At 37.1% G+C, this 19,625-nt stretch overlaps 1 pseudogene; it reads right to left on the bottom strand.

Annotated features, from left to right (window-relative positions):
• Positions 1-18,542: 18,542 nt before the first annotated feature.
• LOC122747732 lies at positions 18,543-19,033 on the bottom strand (annotated as a pseudogene).
• Between the last annotated feature and the right edge of the window lie 592 nt (positions 19,034-19,625).

The raw sequence follows: 19,625 nt of genomic DNA, 5'->3' as shown, positions 1-19,625 counted from the left end.
GAACCCGGATGGGGAAGCAACCTCTTCATAAGTGTCAGCATGATTCACTGGATTTCTCTTCACACATTCTAAATTTCTCTATTCTGGCTGGAAAACCAATATATTGTTTGACACACTTTGTCACATGTAAGATAAAATTGTTGTATAACAATCAGCTAATGCCTGTAGATAAACATTTCTCCTCACAAACTGACACATTCCTTTTTATATTGGTAATACCTAATTTAGGATTCCACTGTAAACTGCTCTTTAAAAGTAATCCTTTACATCTTTCATGTTAGAACTGTTCAGAATGGGGGCAGCTAGGTGGTGCAGTGGATAAAGCACAGGCCCTGGATTCAGGAGGACCTGCATTCAAATCTGGCCTTAGACACTTGACACTTACTAGCTGTGTGACCCTGGACAAGTCACTTAACTTTCATTGACCCACCAAAAAAAATGTTCAAAACAAAAGTTTATACCTAAAGAATTTGCTCTAGAACAATGATGGCTAACAGCTAGTCATTTAGCTTTTGCCAGATAACTACTATTTCCCATGGCTGACCATTCCATTTTCATTTTGGTATAGCTCTAATTTCAAGCCACAACTTGCCTCTCTAAAAATTCCACTCATTATTTCTAAGTCTGCCCTTTGGAGCCTAGCAAATGTCAAATTCCTTACTCTTATTAGAGTATTTCAAACACTCTAAGATGCCTACCTTGTTATTCCCCACCTCCTTTCCTGTTCTGGGCTAAGCCTAACTGAAGCCAGTCTCCCCTGAGGAGATTTACTATAGCAGAGAGATAGTCAAAAAGGAAAGACACTGGGGACACAGGAAGTTGATTCAGCAGAGAGAAGCCATGGTCCAGTTACCAAGCACCAAAGAGCAAATGTACCTTCTTATGGTTTTTTGTCCTTAGGTGCCTAGTCTTTAGACCACTGAGCCAGTCAAGTCTCAGGGATGATTTCAATACCTTTTCAGGAAAACTACATTAATTTCCATGGGAATAGGGGTTAATATATTTCTCCTACCATGTTCTCCCTTCTCTCTGCCCCCCAAACAACTCTTTTCTCAAGTTTCTTCATCATGCTGGTTGTCCTCCTGAGGAGACAATTTAAAAAATTTTTTTTAAAAATTATTAATCTAACCAACATCAACATATGTTAACATTTCGATATACAAGGAACAGAAAAAAGATGAAATATTAAATGATATATTTCTATTATGGTATATACTAAATTTAACATGAAATTAACACCATTGTGCTTCTTGTTGGTGCACAGACAATAGAGTGCAGGGTCTGGAGTAAGGAGGACCTAAATTGACTTTAGACACTGTGTGACCCTGGGCAAGTCACTTAATTCTGTTTTCCTTAGATTCCTCATCTGTAAAATAAGGTAGAGAAGGAAATGACAAACCACTCCAATATTTTTGTCCAGAAAACCCCCAAACGGGGTCACAAAGAGTAGGACATAATTGAACAACAATAACAATCTTGTTGGTATCTCCTGAAATTCTTTCTCTCTTTTATATTATCAAATGTTTCGTTAATGTTCTTTTCTTCCTTTCCTTCATTTTTGACATAAATATTACTGCCCACCCCCTTCCCCTCAAAATTTTCCTCCAAATCGCTCCCTTATAACAAATGAGTATAGGTGGGCAATACAAATTCAACCACTGGCTACATCTACTGATGTATATACTTCTTGTCTACAGTCTCTTTACCAAGAGATTAGACTGTACTACATCATCAGCCTTTTGGAGTCTTGATTATTACATTGATTATGGTTTGTTGTGGTCCAGGACCCTGACAGAGCCAGGACAGCTTGAGCTAAAACCCCCAGTCCAGAGTAAAAATCAGGACTATTGTGAGCCAGGATGCCATGTAATGCATCTTTTGCAGCTTGAAGTAACTTTGTCTCATTTATTTGTTTAGCCAGTCTGTAATTGATGGGCACCCTCTTTGCTTTTTAGATCTTTGTTACCAAAAAGTACTTCTACAAATAATTTTGTGAACAAGTCCTTTTATTTCTTGGGGTATGAGACAAGTAGTGGTATCTCTGAGTCAAAAGATATGCTAGATCTGGTGACTTTTGGGGAATAGTTTTGATTTTCCTGAATTGTATTATTGTGCCTGCTCTTCAACAGAGCCCTTTTTGGGTCATATGTGCCAATCTAATAGTATGAAATAGAGATTCAGAGTTGTTTTATTTTGTATTTTTATTATTAGTGATTCAGAACTTTTTTCTTATTATCCCTTTGAAAGGATAATTTCTTTCAATATTTTTGACAAATTATCACTTGGGGATTGGCTCTTGTTTTTATATATTTTTATCAATTCCCTATATTGAATAAGGACTGGAGTTGTGATTTTTCACTATTATAGGAAATTTCCTGGTGAGGGAAATAAATACCAACACAGACTGACAACTTATTTATATACAATTTATAATCTCAGAGAATTGCCTAGAACACTCAGAGGTTAATTCATTCGTCCAGTTATACAACCAGTATATCATAGGTGAGACAGGAACTGAGGTCTTTCTGGCTTTAAGGTTGAATCTGTATCTACTACATCATCCTACCTCACAATCCTCTATACATCTAACATATAAGAACTTTAGCAAAGAAATTTAATTTAATACAATGGTTCTCCCCACCTGCCTATTATTTCTTTTTCTTCTAATCATGACTATGGTGATTTCATTTGTGTAAAACTATTACAGTCTTTCAATATATAATCAATAGCTTTAATTTCATTAAAAATCTTGTTTCATTTATTGACATCTTAAAATCATTCTGATTAAGCCATTCGTTTTTTCCTAGTCTCTCTTCATACATATTGTGAATTTATTCTCTTTTTATATGTTTATTTTCTTAGACTTTTCTTAATCCATACTAATTCTTCATAGTACTTAGAGTTTTATTCCATATAATCTTAACTTCAGTTACTAGATTGATGCTGTGCCAGGAACTAGCTCTGTTCCCTCCTCTACTTTTCAGTGGATGGAGCAGGTACTGCTTAGATCTGTCTTCCTTTTAGTCTGGATGAGTTAGGCTCTGCAATTCTGGAAGGGGTGGATAGGATGAAACCTCATCGTTTACAACAATTCTTGGCTTCTGCCTTTGAATTCTGGTTTCTCACCACTTCACTTCTGACATGCCTCCTCAGGGTATTGTAGACTTCATGCCATGCTACCTGATGCCAGTGGTGACTTTGTCCCAGTTTCTGTCACCTCCATGTCCAATAGCGAACCAGGAATAGGCTTGATACCAGGCTGCAGTATTTAAAGGTTTCAACCAAATGTCACAGCTGTGTGGTGATTTCCAACCTCTTAGAGGGCTCCCTGCATTTTCTGTCCATGCATTGTGCTGTTTCCCTTCCTGGGCATTCATCCACCTGGAGTTGTCTCTGTGTATTGCTGTGGTTCAGTCAGGATCACTCACTTTAGACCTCTTGGAGAGCCCTTAGGCATGTGTTCTGTCCTGTCCTTATCTTCCTTTGAAGATGGAATGGTCAGCCTTGGGAAATAGTAGTTCCTGGGTAAAAGCTAAATGACTAGCTGTTGGTCATCATGTTCTAGAGCAAATTCTTTAGGTACATACTTTTGTTCTGAACGTTTCTTTTCTTTTATTTTTTTTTGGTGGGACAATGAGAGTTAAGTGACTTGCCCAGGGTCACACAGATAGTAAGTGTCAAGTGTCTAAGGCCAGATTTGAAGTGGGGCTGGCCTCTGGCCATCTTCCTACGGAGTCCTGGGTCACTTAAAATAATTTACTGGTATTTCCCTTTATCAGGCAATCAGTCAATATTTACTAGGTGCCTGCTATGTGACATGCACTGTGCTAAGTTAAAGTGATTTGCTCAGTTACCTGGCCAGTATGTGCCATAGGTAGAACATAAACTCAGCTTTGGTCTTATTGATCACCACTTTATCTTGTCACCTTTTACATTTGTCCTGGGGTGCTTGTTGGGAAAAGGGAATCAATGGACTTTTCATGTCAACATCTTAACCAGAAGTCTCTTCTGGACACTCTTCAGTTTGCTGATATTCTTTCTAAAATGGGGTGCCCAAAATTGAGTATAATATTCAGCTGTGGTCTGACTGAGATAGAATATGGTGGGACTCATTACTTCTCTCTTTCTGGTCATTATGTCTCTCTTAATGTAATCTATAGTTGCATTCATTTTCTTGTGATCTCTATCAAATTTCTGATTTCAAATCTAGTTTGTGGCCCTGGGAAAGTCACATAACTTTTGCTTCCCTCAGTTTCCTTATCTATAAAATAAGGGTAAGAATAGTACTTATGTCCCATGGACATTGTGAGAAATAAATGAGATTATTTGTAAAGTGCTTACCAAACCTTAAAGTACTACATAAATGCTAGTTGTTAAATTTCCCAGACCTCTTTTCATAATTTGTTCATTTTTTTAAAATTTAGAGTTCTATTTTCTATGACCTGTATATTTTGTAAATCTATGCATTTTTATCAGATGATCACAATGTTTTTGATTAGGGTAATAGTTATATAAAGGAAGGAGGAATGTTTCTACACTTAAAAGATGACTGTAGGGGGCAGCTACGTAGCAAAGTGGATAAAGCACCGGCCCTGGATTCAGGAGGAACTGAGTTCAAATCCGGCCTCAGACACTTGACACTTACTAGGTGTGTGACTCTGGGCAAGTCACTTAACCCCCACTGCTCAGTTAAAAAAAAATGATGACTGTCTCTAAAGGATAATTCTTTACTTTCAGTGACATCTATGAAAAAGAAGGGGAAAAATAAACTAAACTTAAATTTAAATCTATTTGGTAAACTCATAGAGTATCATCTATTTATGTTGGAGTAATTTAAATGCATATATCCAACCATATTGTGAATCTTTTTTCTCCCTTCAGCGTACAAGATCAGGGTACAAGATAGAGCCAGGGTATAAGATATAACCGATTATCTGAAGTGAAAAACCTGTAGCATCTTCTAGCATCTCATGAGCTCTGACACAGACATGCCTGAAACAATATAGCAGGATCCAGAAAATATAGTAAAGTTGTTACTGGTTTTGTGACTGAGTCATGGGTACCAAGCACTTTTATTTACTCTATACCAGGGCTTCTTAAACTTTTCCACTCATGAACCCTTTTTGCCTGAGGAATTTTTATGTGACCCACAGCATATAGATATATAAAATAGCTATACATAACCTTTTACTGTTGCCAAATGTTTTGATCCCCACATTCAGTTATGCAACCCTATATGGGATCACAATCTACAATATAACAAACTATGCTCTATACCTAAGATCTCAAACAACTCAAAGCACAAATGAATGTACATCATTTCCCTAAGATATATCACAAGAAAACACACACAGACACATCTTTAGTTATTATATAAGGATTCGTTTGGGAAATTAACCCAAGGGGTCTGATGTATCTCCAATCTTACAAATTGTTATTGGCAGCCTTAGCTATCAGAAGCATTTGCTGTCTCCCTGATTGTAATTTAAACAACAATAATACTGTATGGGGCAAACTGCCTCAGTTTACCAATAACTCGAGGAGACCACCAAGTCAAGCAGAGACAGATTTATTACATTCCTATGGGAATGGGCAAACTCAATAACTGAGTCACACTAGCTAATACATGCCTTGACCTTTTATAGGAATGTTGGTCAGAGGGGAAGTCCCCACGCACACTAGGGCGAGCTCACAATCTAACATCCAATCCTGTCTCACCCAGGGTGCGTGTTTAGCTCATGATCAATGTATGGAGACATGCATATGTGTTCCAGGAACAAGGGGGAAAAGGGGAGGGGGAACAAGGTCAAACCGAAGGAAGAGGGAACAGGGGAGTGACAGTCAGATGTTTCAGATCTCACAGTTACCACTGACTCCCCTTTCCCGGCCCCCATCTCTAAAGATATTCAACTTGAATAACGGGAAGAGTCACTCAGGTGTTTCAGCATTGTTTTGTAGTCATGTTAATTTTAGAAGGATGACAGGGTTAAAATTTATCTTCGGCTATGTTGGGAAATCAAAGAAATAGAATAAAAAAATAATCCATTGTTGGGAACCTAGGGTCAAGGGGATTCTGCTATGAGAAAAAGAGACATGTCACTTCACATCTGGTCTCAACTTAATTGCCGCATCCTGTGCCGAGCCCATCTTTTCTTCTTGAATCCCGAGTATTGAATTGGTAGGCAAACTCCCCGACCCACTCAACAGGGAATGGGGTTCTGACACATGATAGATTCCAGAAAAAACTAATATGTAGCTGACAAGTGGGGAGACTGAGCAGAAGTAAAAATACTGTTAATTGGCAATAAAACTTAAATGAGACAGTGAGAATTTGACAAGCAATAAACTTTTAAACTAACTATACTGAGTCGGGGCTGGGTATCTTCCAGACCCCATTCTCAGAGTTTAATCTGACTCAAATCCATAATCATCTCATACAATACCAATCCTCCATTTTGATCTTACAAGTTTGGTTATTTGTGTAGCCTCTTACCTACATCTAGTCACATGATATTCCAGTGCTTAGAGCCTCTAGTCTTTCCATTTCCATTTATCATTTGACACAAAAATTAGAACTTAAGTAGATCCCCCTAGGGAGATTGCCCAAATAAAAACTACTTGAGAGGAAAAGAGGAAAAGGCAAAAAACGAAGAGAGAAGAAGAGTTGACAAAAGCAGTGATTGAAGACCAATGCAAAATAGAGCCCAAGTCATTTTTATATATCACCCAATCTATTTACAATTACCATTGAAAAATGAGTTACTGAATGATACCTATTTTGTCTTGTCCAAAGACTGCAGGAATGCATGTGAGGACAATTATCTTCATCTAAGCAGTGAGCACTCAGACAGCTATCAAATCTTCAATGAATTGATTTTGCCACCTAAGGTGCAGTCAAAGATCCTCACTGAATATGAAATGCTTTCACCAGGTCTACTGAATACACTGAGGGTACCACATTTAGAATTCACCAAACAGAATCCTGACAAAGAAACCCAATTTCAGATGCAGGGGAGAACAGAGCCATAGTTTAAAATATGCCATTTTGTTAGATAAACACTTTTTTAAACACTTGAGTATTTGAAGAAGAGACAAATCTTGCTGACTTTACGTCCATGTTCCCTTCTGGGTTTTTGAACAGGATAAATGCTAAATGTATTAGGCAGATTGCACTATGTTCTAGGGTCACAAATACTATCTATCTCTCAATCTAGGTGCAAGTGAAATTCTTTATTATTCTTGATGGCTGTGTCACCATGCTGATTGATCACTACTGTCAGAAGAAGACTAAAGCAAAAGGATTTGGTACTTGCTCAAGGGTGATGGTGGTGTTAGGGTGGAATTTGTGGAAAATATTATTTAGATTTATATGCTGTAAGAGTGATAAGAGTTTTAGGAATCATCTAGTTCCTAGCTTCTTAAACTGTGGGTCATGGCATCATATGGGGTCACATAACTGAATGTGGGGGTTGTGAAAAATGTGGCAACAATTAAAGGTTATGTATACCTATTTTATATATCTATATCCCTAGACTTGAATAAAAATTTCTTAGCTGAAAAAGGATCAAGAGTGGAAAAAGTTTAAGAAGGCCTGATTTAGTTCAACCTCTTTTTTTTTAATAGATGAAGATCAACTAGGTTAAGTGACCTGTCCAAAGTCACATGGCTATTTAACAGTAGAACTGGGATTCAAATCTTTGTCTTCTTATTTGTAATTTAGGTTATCATTTCCAACACATCAAGATGCTATTTTTCTTCAATTGACAGTAAAGGCTTACTGAAAGCCTTCACCTGAAACATTTTATATGTGGATTTTATACATTTTTTGAATTTATAATTATAATAAAATGCTGAGACATAAATGTGTCTTTCTCTATTTCTTGAAGTATTGTTTAGAAGTACAATTTAAATGATTCATAAATATATTAACTTTAGCCAGTGTTTTTGTGTCCTTTCTGCTATCAACATACATATATTGTCCTAATGTCAAGGAAGGTGTTCTACTCATTTGTAAATAGGGTACTGGGACAAGGCTAATTAGATGAAATGTGAAAAGGAAGAGTTTAGCTTGTTTCTAAATTTTCCTCTCTATATATTACTGTAGACTTACTATTTAGGATTCTAATAAAGCAATTCAAATAGGGGCCCAGTCTTGGAGTCAGGAAGATGTATATTCAAGTTTCGCCTTTGACACTTGCTAGTTGTGTGAGCAAGAACAAGTCACTGGAACCTTTCTGCCCCACCTAGTAAATTTAAAACTATGTTACAAATGAGTTGCTTAATCTGCTTATCTATAGTTGGATTTCCCTACACTGATGAAGTCACATTCCCAGATTGAAAATAAAAAAGATTATACTTTTTAAACTATTCCCTAACATTAAAAAATAGCATTATTCTGCTCTACCAGTCCAAAATTATATTATTCCTGCCAAGTAATCTAGTAATAGTCCCAAGAAGGCTAGTTTTTGTTGCTAGTAATATCTCTACTGCTTGTTTCCTTTTCTTTCCCTCTCCAGTAGTTTGCTACCCATGGGTCAGAGACGTTTTCACAACACATAGCATCAGATACTCATCAGAGATTTTCTCTTGGCTCATAACCTCCTTCCAGAAAATTCGGGATGGGCGACTTCATAGATCCTCTTCCCTTCCACCCCAAATATTGTGAGGCTGATTCCCTGCTTCTTATACATATTATATTCACAAAAATATATCATAAGGTTTCATCAAAAGGAGGAAAACAAAACAAAACAAAATACTTCACTGAGCAACCGACCTGTGATTAGAGATTCCCCAGAATCATTTATAGTTTTGTGATGGAGACCCTGCCCACAATTTCTATCTCCTTACCTGGAATGAGAGAGCTAGCAATGGCAGTGTTTTCCTCTCTCCACAATGTCCTAACTCCCTGCTAATGTCCATTTCCATAGAGGCAGATGAGGATGAAACAAAATCAAACCAAACCACCTGCCCTTTTCTTCTGTTGCCTGTCTTCACTCTTTCACCAAAAGCATACTTCTCTTATTCTGCCTTCTTTCATCTCTCAGCTTATTTCCAGGCCCATTTAAGGTGGTGGGGATAGATGCTGGAAACTGTAGGCATTCGCTTATGGCACATCGATTCTGTGGCGATGGTGATTGGAAGTACCATTTTCAAACTGGATAATATATGTAAAGTGCTAAATACAGTTCTTGGCTCATAGTAAGTGCTTGTTGTTGTTGTTTAGTCCTTTCAGTCATTCTCTACTCTTTGTGAGCCCATTTGGGGTTTTCTTGGCAAAGATACTGGAGCAGTTTGCTATTTTCTTCTCCATCTAGTAAGTGCTTAATAAATGCTTATCCTTCCTCTTCCATTCTTGCTTCTAGTACAAAAGGAAAGGTCATTCCACAATCAATCAGTAAACATTTATTGCAACCAATCAAAATCTGTTGCTTTTTGTGTTAAGTCAAATGTGATTTATGTTCCCATTTATTGGCACTCACAAACAGCAAGCACCCCCACCCCAAACATATACGTGTGTGTGTGTGTGTGTGTGTGTGAGAGAGAGACAGACAGACAGACAGACAGAGGAAAACACACAGAGACAGAAGCAGAGACAGAGATAGAGACAGAGACAGAGGGAGACACAGAGAGAAAGAGACAGAGACAGAGAAAAACAGAGACAGAGACAGAGGGAGACACTCACACACACACACACACACACACACACACACAGACTCATTAGGTTACTCAAGATTGGAAATCTTGCTGAGTTTTTATAAGCACAGACCACCATTTCTACCTCCATTTCCTTAATATGTTTGCAACTCTAATCAAATTTAGATTAATGTATATAAACAAAATCAACAAATTAAATATTGTAACTCTTAAAATCCTCCTTCCATATTCACTCATGGAGAAATCATTTGATATGAAAGCCCTAGAAGTTTGAAATAATTGCAGAAGAGGAAAATCTCAACCAACTCTCCCAGACATAAAGTTATAATCTGCCATGCATTTTCCCTTGTGGCTTAAACTGTCACAAGCCAGTGACTACCAAAAAAAGAAAAAAGGGGCCTGGAGACCTTTCTGACTGGTGGACATTTTTCTTTATCAAGGTAATGGAGGAGGAGATATCCCTTAAAACTTCAATAGCACTTCTCTTATTGCTAATAAGGCAGAAACCTGCTTTGGCAAGAAACAAAACCTGCCATTTCCTAGATAGTTACAAGTCTATCAAACACTGGTTTAAAGCTACAGCATTCTATTACTTGCTTAGTGATTTACAACTCTCAGAGACCCAAGGATTTTTCTGCAATGGACCAGAAATTCATAGGAAAGTTTGGAAAACGTGCTCTGCAGACAAGATTCCTTACAGACTGCTTCTTTTGAAATGATTTTAAATACCAGCCCATCTGTTTATGGTCCTATGCTTTTTTCTTCCCTTTTCCACTAAAAAACCATTTTCAATAAGACTGCTTTTCAAACCACACTGCATTCAGCAAAGATAGGCTGGGCAGATACCACTGCTAAGTTCTCTCTTCATTGAGCAGTCATTTTTAGTTTACATGGAAAACTGAACTTTTTCCTTTCTGGTTTTATAGGATTTCTGAAAGTTGAATTTTTATCAGTGACAGTGGGGTAAAAACCCAACCAGTTCCTCGTGTTCTGCTCTGAAACTGCCATTCAATCTAGGAAAATAACTCCCTACTGGTTGGCTTGAGATCCAGCTGCTTGTCATGTTAGACCATGTGGCATCTGCTGCTGAGTCCAGCTATATGGTCAAGATCAGTGCCCTCAGGACCCAACACAAAAATACTGTGATCCTTTGCAGTGACAGGGTCTTTGCTAACAAGCCTCTAGACATCCAAGATGAAATGTCATCACCTAGCACAGTGATTACTGAAGGATGAAATAACGTATCTAAAGATCTTTAATAGCAGTAGAGTCAGGAAAACAAGCAGAAGAACATCCTTGGTGGGGCTTCCCCCTAGATCAGTTGGCCAGAACTTTGAGAACAATTATTACCCCCTGTCCACCACTGCCAGCCCCTACACTCAAGATAAAAGGATAACTTGAAATCACATATTGTTGTTGATGGAACTTAAAACATTTGTGTGGAATTTACTGAAATAGCTAAACATTTAAACATCTAGGAGCAGGCTGAGGAATTAAGATGACTTCAGGTTGGTTATAGACATGAATGACTGAAATACATGGTAGATGGCATAAGAGTGGAGTCTGAGGCATTCCATAGTAGGTTAATCCTGTTTCTGGACAGTGAACTCATTCCAACCATTCAACCATATGGTATGTCAACAATTCCAGCCTTGATAAGCCTATAAGTAGTGACTATGGGCATTGTCTCAATAAAGGTACTACACATTTCACAGCTAAGGAAAATATGTCTAATGCTAATAATGTAACCAGCAATCTGCTACTATTGTTAGTGGATGAAAACACATTAACTGGGTAGTAACAACACTATCTAGTTAAAGTAACCTGAGGTTGGGAGTTATGAGTATCTAATGCTATAGAACATTCCTCTACTGCCAGATTCTGTTGATGTCTTACTTAGTTTAACTGAACTCCTTTCTCCCTTCTCTTTTCTATTTTTTTTTTTCAAATATAGCATTCTTCTACTCTCTCTCCCAATTTGCACTCCCACTTATAGGTTGGGTCTCCTTGGGTTTCTGTGGATTTCTTCCAATGTACTCTCCCTAATATCAATTAAAAATGTTATTGGCTCTTTCAGAGGACCAGCTAATGAAATGGTGCAACAGAAACAAAAGTTATAAAAGTTATCTCTCCAAACTGGGGCATATTCTCTCCTTTACTCATACTCACTTTCTAGGAAGAATGGGCTCATACCTGAAGAATAAAAGCACTGAAGTACTTGTAGAGGGAACATGTGTGGCTAAGAGTCACTTCTGGCATTGGGATGCTTTCCCCCCCTCTTTTCAGAGACTCTACCAAGTTCACTTCTGAATGTGGCATAGTCAATTAATGAGTACACTCCTTTTTTTTTTTTTTTAAGCTGGGATAGCTCCTTTAAATAGACAGAAGGAACAGAGACATTTTTGATTCATTTTACACATGGGGACGTGGTAGGAGATAAGGTCAGATGTCTCTCCCCAAGCTGGGCCCCAACAGTCCTCATTTTAAAGTTAACACGGAATAAAGCAAGAGAAAAAAACTTTTATACTCAGTTCTGATTTAGAAGCCAATTAAAAGGGGTTGTTTGTTTTTAATCAACACACAGTATTTCAAAAGGACTTAATCAGATCCTACTTGAGTATCCCCTGAAGTGGGGGAAAGGGTCCCTCCATTTTGAAGTTCTGGAAGCAAGTTTCCAATCCTCCAACTGTTGAATTTTAAGCAGGCAAAGTATATTGGACATGTTCTAATAACTAGAATTTCATGCCATTAAATAGAATTTGCTCTTTTTTTTGTGGGGCAATGAGGGTAAAGTGAGTTGCCCAGGGTCACATAGCTAGTAAGTGTCAAGTGTCCAAGTCGGGATTTGAACTCAGGTCCTCCTGAATCCAGGGCCGGTGCTTTATCCACTGCGCCACCTAGCTACCCCCTAGAAATTGCTCTTTAAGGGGGTGAAGGAGAGAGTTATATTCACAAATGGTGGTGATATACAAACAAAATATCAATTAAAATCTAAAGACAATAACACTGTAGCAAAAAAACAAAACAAAAATAATATAAAATGTGTGAAGTTCTATAACACATACGACTATAATATGAATAAGATGCATTTTTTTCAGTCTTTTGAAACAAAGTAAAATACTTAGCTTTTGTTTGAATCCTCATTTTTGATGTTACTGTTATAGTAAAATTATAGGGCACCTAAGATCAGTCTCATTGCTCTATGGTTATACCTCCTTTTGGATCCCAAATAGTATTGTCCAATTTGATAATCTACTTTATGAACCTGACTTGCCTGCAAATAAATGCCTTTTGATTAGTTCTAAACACTCCTTTGACCCAAAAAGAATTAAGGTTTGCCAACTTTAAGGATATCAAAGAGATTGATATTCAAACTTTGAAGTTAGTCTAGAAAGAGTCCCCCAAAATGTGTCAAGCAATGCCCATCATTGCAGCAATCAGAGCTTACTAAGATGATTACTTTGAAGAGAAGGAACCTCATTTGTAGGTTCTGGTCTGTTTATTGACTGTAACTACAAAAAATACTGCCATTTTCTCAAATCAGTTTTATTCTTTTATCATTTTCATATAGAAAACACACCCTATATAGTGGATACAGTTTAAAGGCAAAGGCATGCAGCATTAACATACATTACACAAAAATACTACATAACCATTCACCATTCATCTGTAACAATTGGGTTTCTTTGTGTTTACTTTGATGTAGTATGGCATGATACAGAGATACTTGACTTGGAATCAGGGATTGTTCAGTCGTTTCAGTTGTGTCTGACTCTTTGTGATCCCATTTGTTTTTTTGTTTGTTTTGGCAAAAATACTGGAGTGTTTTGCCATTTCCTTCTCCATCTCATTTTACAGATGAGGAAACTGAGGCAAACAGGGTCAAGTGAATTGCCCAGGGTCACACAGCTAGTGGAATTGAACTCAGGAAGATGAGTTTTCTTGATTCCAGCACTCTATCCACTGTGCTATTGGGAATCAGGAATATTGGAGTTCAAATCATGTCACTGAAGCCTAGTGCTGAATAATTGAAATGACCAGTCTTGACCACAGGGAAGAGATGATGTGATACCTCCTTGCTTTTGATAGAGTGGCAGTAGATTATTAATTTCAAATGTTGCATAATCAGAATTTTTTCACTTTGGTTGAGTTTGCTTTTTCTTTGTTACAAGGAAGGGTTCACTTATGATAGAGGTGGGTAAATTATGTACAGAAATAAATGATATAAAACAAGAAGCAACAAGTTTTTTTTAAAATCATCTCCTAATAACTGCATGACTATGGACAGCTATCTGTACCTCTCTGGGTCTACAGTAACTTTTGGAGTATACATGTTAGAGATTAGTTCTTTTGGTGGATGGAATACTCATACTGACAAAATCACAGATCCTCAATGCATTGAATTTCTTCTTTTGTCTTCCTGTTTTATTTATTTATTTTTAAATAATGGCTGGGGTTACTAGGTTAAGCTAGTATATAGCACAAAACTAAGCTTCTTAAATTGTGGGTTGGGATCCCATATGGGGTCTTGTAACTAAATGTGGGGGTTTTGAAAAATTTGGCAACAGCAAAAGGTTATGTATGCCTATTTTATTTAGCTATATACAGGGGTAAAAAGTTTCTTGGGTGAAAAGGTGTCATGAGTGGAAAAAATTTAAGAAGCCATGGTTTAAAGAATTGTATATTCCTCGGGGGCAGATATTTCACTTTTGTTCTTGTAACTTCCACCACTAGTAAAGTGTCTAGCATGTAACTGGTATTTAATAATGCTTGAGATTGATTAAGAAATAGCACAGCTAGGTGGTGCAGTGGATAGAGCACCATTCCTGGAGTAAGGAGAACCTGAATTCAAATCTGACCTCAGATACTTGACACTAGCTGTGTGACCCTGGGCAAGTCACTTAACCCCAATTGCCTCACCAAAAAAAAAAAAAAGAAAGAAAGAAAGAAAAAGAAAAGAAAAGAAAAGGAAAGGAAAGAAAAGAAAAGAAAAAAAGAAATAGCACAGTGAATCAGAGCTTCAAAAATCTGGAAGAGGAAATTCTTCTCTCCTATTCTGCTTTGGTGTTATCACTTACATTTCTGGGCTTTATGATATCCTATGTTCATTTCTATTCTAGCCATACCTGGAAATCTTGAAAATGTATTCGTAAGCACAGCAAGAAACATGTTAACCAGAGCTATGTAAAGACTAACTATGTAAACATCAGGGTAACTAATGCAGAGGTACAAAGGAAACACTTGCTCAATGCCTGGTACACTGTTGGATCAGGGTTTGTAGAAGGAAAATGGATGATGAGTCAGGGGAGCAGATGACAGGTCTGACTGGATTGTCAGCTTGAAAGAAAGTAAGGGAAAATGTTAGACAAATAAAGCACTTTTGTAGGATGGTGTTTGCTAATATTTTGCTTCAGTAGCCTCATCATTTAACACTGACTTCTTGTGCAGCCACTTCAAACAGACAGAAAATGTCAGGTCAAACCAAAGCCCATAATTTTTTTTAGTCTGAAAATGTGAGGTTAAGAAAGAAAGGTGATGGCAAAGCTTCTGTTGAAATATGGGGCCCAAAGCCCTTTGTCACCATTCTCTCTGGGTTCTTTTCTAAAGAATTTCACAGACAGAATATAAACATCATAAAAGAAAACTCAAATTCTCCCTTTGCTCCCAAGTCATATGGTGAGTTAAATAAACCTTTAGTGTAAAAATATTACATTCATAATACCTGTTGATTTTTAACCCTATTAAACTGGGACTGGCTCTTCCTCCCTAAGGCATGCATATATATATATATATATATACATATATATATATATATATAATTTTCTTCCCATTTAGAGCTCACTTTGAAATCAATGAATGAACATTTAAAATCTAAGCTTAAAGTGTAGGTACTTAAACTCTCATATATTAAGAGAAGTCAAAATTATCTTTTTTTGTAGATGAAACGTAGGCATACTTAGGAAATTCTAGATAATTAGTGAAGAAACAAATTGAGATGTTAAATAGCTGGTAACAGAATACAAAATACACAAAAATATCAGTATTTATAGTACAAACAAAAGGCAGGAAGAAATTATAATAAATGAAATTATATTTAGAATTGTTTCAAAGTGCACAAAAATATGTGGAAGTTAGTCAGCATACAAATTTATATAAATGCAACTACAAAACACCCGTTGCAGAAATGAAAGAAGACAATAATTGGATATTCACTACTCATTTTTGGCTATACCAATATGACAAAAATGAAAACAATATCTAAAGTAAATTACAGATTTAGTGCTATACAAATCAAATTACTTTGAAGATAATTTATAGTACTGGGAAAAATAATAAAATCCATTTGGAAAAGTAAATGGTCTAGAATATAAGGGAACTAATGAGAAAATGTGCCAATGAAGGGGAGCCTAAAATATCCAGAACTCAAAGTGTAATGTAAAGTAGCAATTATCAAAACTATTTCATATTGGTTTAAAAGATGAAAGGTAGAACAGAGCAGATAAGAAATTTGTCAGATACTAGGTTTCGGTTAACATTTCAGAGCACATGCATGTTGATAGATGATCTGAATATAAAAGTTTATAGAAAAGAATTAAGATCAAGTACTTTTCAAAATATCATGGGGGCAGAATTCTTAAACAAGAAATAAAGATCATGAGACAAAGGAAATTTTGGTTACATAAAATTAAAAATCATTTGCAAGTATAAAGTCAATGAATGTAGAATAAAGAGAGAAATTGTAGAGTGGGTCACATACTTATATTAAATATCACTGAAAAGGTCTAATAGCCAAAATACAAAGGGAATTGACATAAATATATAATGTAAACCATTATTACTCAATGGATAGATGATCAATTTTACAAAAGAACTACAAACTATGAATTCCTATGTGAAAATATGCTTTAAATCTCTAGTAATAAGAATAAGGGAAATGCAGATGAAAATAGCCCACAGATTTTACTTCATTGCCTGCAAATTGGAAAATATGACCCCCAAAATGGGAACATGTTTGCCACTGTGGGAAGATAGTAACACTTCCTATGTTAGTGGAGATGTGAATTGGCCTTATCATTCTGGGTATGATGTGGAATCATGCAAAAAATAAATGACTAGGCTGTCTATACCCTTTGACCCAATGATCCCACTATTGACAACCTCCAACCCTCAGGAAGTCAAAGGTTAAATACAGTTCCAGTTTATATTCACATATTCATAGCAATACTCTTTGTGGCAGCAAGGAACCTTGAATGAGTGTTCATCATTGGAAAAAGGCAGAAAAGGCCATTGAAAAATCAAAATAAGCTCTGTCATTTGAAATTTATGGAATATTATTATGCTGCAAGAATTGAGTAATTCAGAGAAACATAGGAAGATTTGTATGAACTGATACATAGTAAAATAAACAAAAAATCAATAAGTGCAATAACTATAACCATATAAATGAAATCACTGAGTCTCTTGAGATCTATGTAATGAAAAAACTCATGAAGCTCTGAATAATGGCTGCTCACTAAAGTATTTCAAATGTGTTCTCCTTGTGAGTTGTAGGAGCTTTAAAATGAGGAGATGATCAATTTTTTCCAACATATTTCAATTCCTACATTTGGTGGCAAAGACCTCTCTAGTGCATAATTGTGTGCTTTTTAAGGTATTCATAGATCAAGTAAAAGAATTGTGTGTACAAATGAGATTTATTAAAGGATATTTTGTACAAATGATCACAACCTCAGGAGGGCTAGACAGAGGAGGAAGACTGCAAGTCTATGTACACTTTGAGGAGGTAATGTCACAGTTCCTGGGGGAGGAAAAAAAAAAGTTCCATTTCAGATACGTATTAACTATCCTTCCTTGCTTTTTAAGCGTCAAAGATAGTGACTGGTAGGAAACAAAGTGTTATCTGTTACTTCCACTTCCAAATCAACATTTTGGGCTATTTTAGAATTCTAATTGGTTCAAGAGGCAATGGACAGAGAAAGAAAAGTAGAAAAAGAATCTGATTAATCCTATTCCTTGGCTGTTCCTCTGAGAAACTTTCCCTGCACAGGTGGCCATGAGATCATACAAAGTAGAAGGTGCCAAGGTTTGTTCCTGGTCTGAATTTCTAATTTAACTCTTACCTAGCCTGAACCTCTTTCTGGATTCTAAGGTATGCTACAGGTACATGGAACAGCTTCACATTTACTTGGGGCCTTTCCTTTGGTCCTTCATATATTTGGGTGTTTTGAATCTATGAGATGGGTCTTCAGGCAATCTCTTGGGATTGATATAGGCTCTACCATAAAGTCCCGGGGAAAAGATAAAGAAATGTACCAAACATGCAGGGGACTACTACTGGGACAAAATGTTTTAAACATGGTGAGATGCAGTTACTGCATTGAATGTTTTTGCTTATTCTTCTTTGTCACAAGGGAGGGCAAAATCCAGGGTAGAGTAGGTTTTGTTTTCATTCCTGTCCCTTCTAGAAATGACTGTGATATAAAGACAGAGCAACAAAATACAATTTAAATATAAATAAAAGAAATGATCACTATTCCTCCCCCCCCAAATCCCCTCAATTCCTCTGATATGTTACATGAAAAGCAAATTATCAAGAGGTTGTACTAATATCTAGCCTCTCAGAACTCGGAGTTAAGTAAGCCAAAACAAGCATGTCTGAAACATTTCATCACACTGAAAAGCCATTCTTCTTCTCTTTTTTGTAGTTTACTTTTTATTTCATAATCATACACTTAAGTCTGTTTAGCCAACTTGTGGAAGGAAAAAGGAAATGAAATCCAAAGAGAATTGCAGCAAGTGAGAGCACAAGGATTATAAGGTATAAGTAGATGGGATTCAGGGGTGCTCTCTCCAGCTACAGAGGAAGACAAAAAACAAAACAAAAAAACTTATAAGAGTTGTTCACAGCCAGCAATGGTGATCTTCTTGCTGGTCTTGCCATCCCAAGAACCGAAACACTCCATGGCTTCCACAATATTCATGCCTTCTTTCACTTGGCCAAAGACAACATGCATCCAACCAATCGGTCTTAGCGGTGCAGATGAAAAACGGAGCCATTTGTGTTGGGTCCAGCATTTGCCATGGACAAGATGCCAGGACCAGTGCGCTTCAGGATGAAGTTCTCATCAGCAAATTTCTCCCCATAGATGGACTTGCCGCCAGTGCCATTATGGCGTGTGAAGTCACCACCCTGGCACATGACCCCAGGAATGATTCTGTGAAAGCAGGATCCCTTGTAACCAAATCCCTTCTCTCCAGTGCTCAGAGCACAGAAGTTTTCTGCTGTCTTTGGAAACTTGTCTGCAAAGAGCTCGAAAGCAACCCAGCACAGGGGTTCGTTATCAATGGCAATGTTGAAGTAAATGCTGGGATAGGCCATGGACACAGATGCCTAGGCTGGGGGCGATGGCGGAGGCAGAGGCAGAGGCGGCGGGGATCGGTGTCCCGCAGGCAGAACCAAGACGAGGACTCCTGGTGGCGGCCTCTGCAAAGCCGAAAAGCCATTCTTCTAATACCTCAAATACCCAACTACCATTGCTTTAGGAAGCTAGACATGACAGTCATTTCATTTTATTCTTTGATGATGTATAATAGCCTGCAACACTTCATGTCCAAACATAGATGGTAAGACCAAAGCTGTTGATCTGGAGTATATTTAATAATGATGATGATGAGATCAATAATTACAATGTTAATAGTGATGAGGGTGGTGCTGATAATTAGCACTGATGTGCTACTTTAAGGTTTGCAAAGTGCTTTATAAATATTATCTCATTTTATCCTCATAACAATCCTGGGATGTAAGTGCTATTATTATCCTTATTTTACAGATAAGGAAACTGAGGGGCAGCATAGGTTAAATTACTTGCCCAGGGTCACATAGCTGGTAATAGTCTGAGACTAGTTTTAAACTCCAGGTCCAGCACTCTAGCCACTGAGCCACTTAGCAGCTCATATATACTGTGTAAAAA

Source organism: Dromiciops gliroides, chromosome 1 (assembly GCF_019393635.1).
Source record: "Dromiciops gliroides isolate mDroGli1 chromosome 1, mDroGli1.pri, whole genome shotgun sequence".
Taxonomy (NCBI): domain Eukaryota; kingdom Metazoa; phylum Chordata; class Mammalia; order Microbiotheria; family Microbiotheriidae; genus Dromiciops; species Dromiciops gliroides.
The sequence above is the reverse complement of the archived record's forward strand: the minus strand, read 5'-3'. Positions and strand labels throughout refer to the sequence as shown.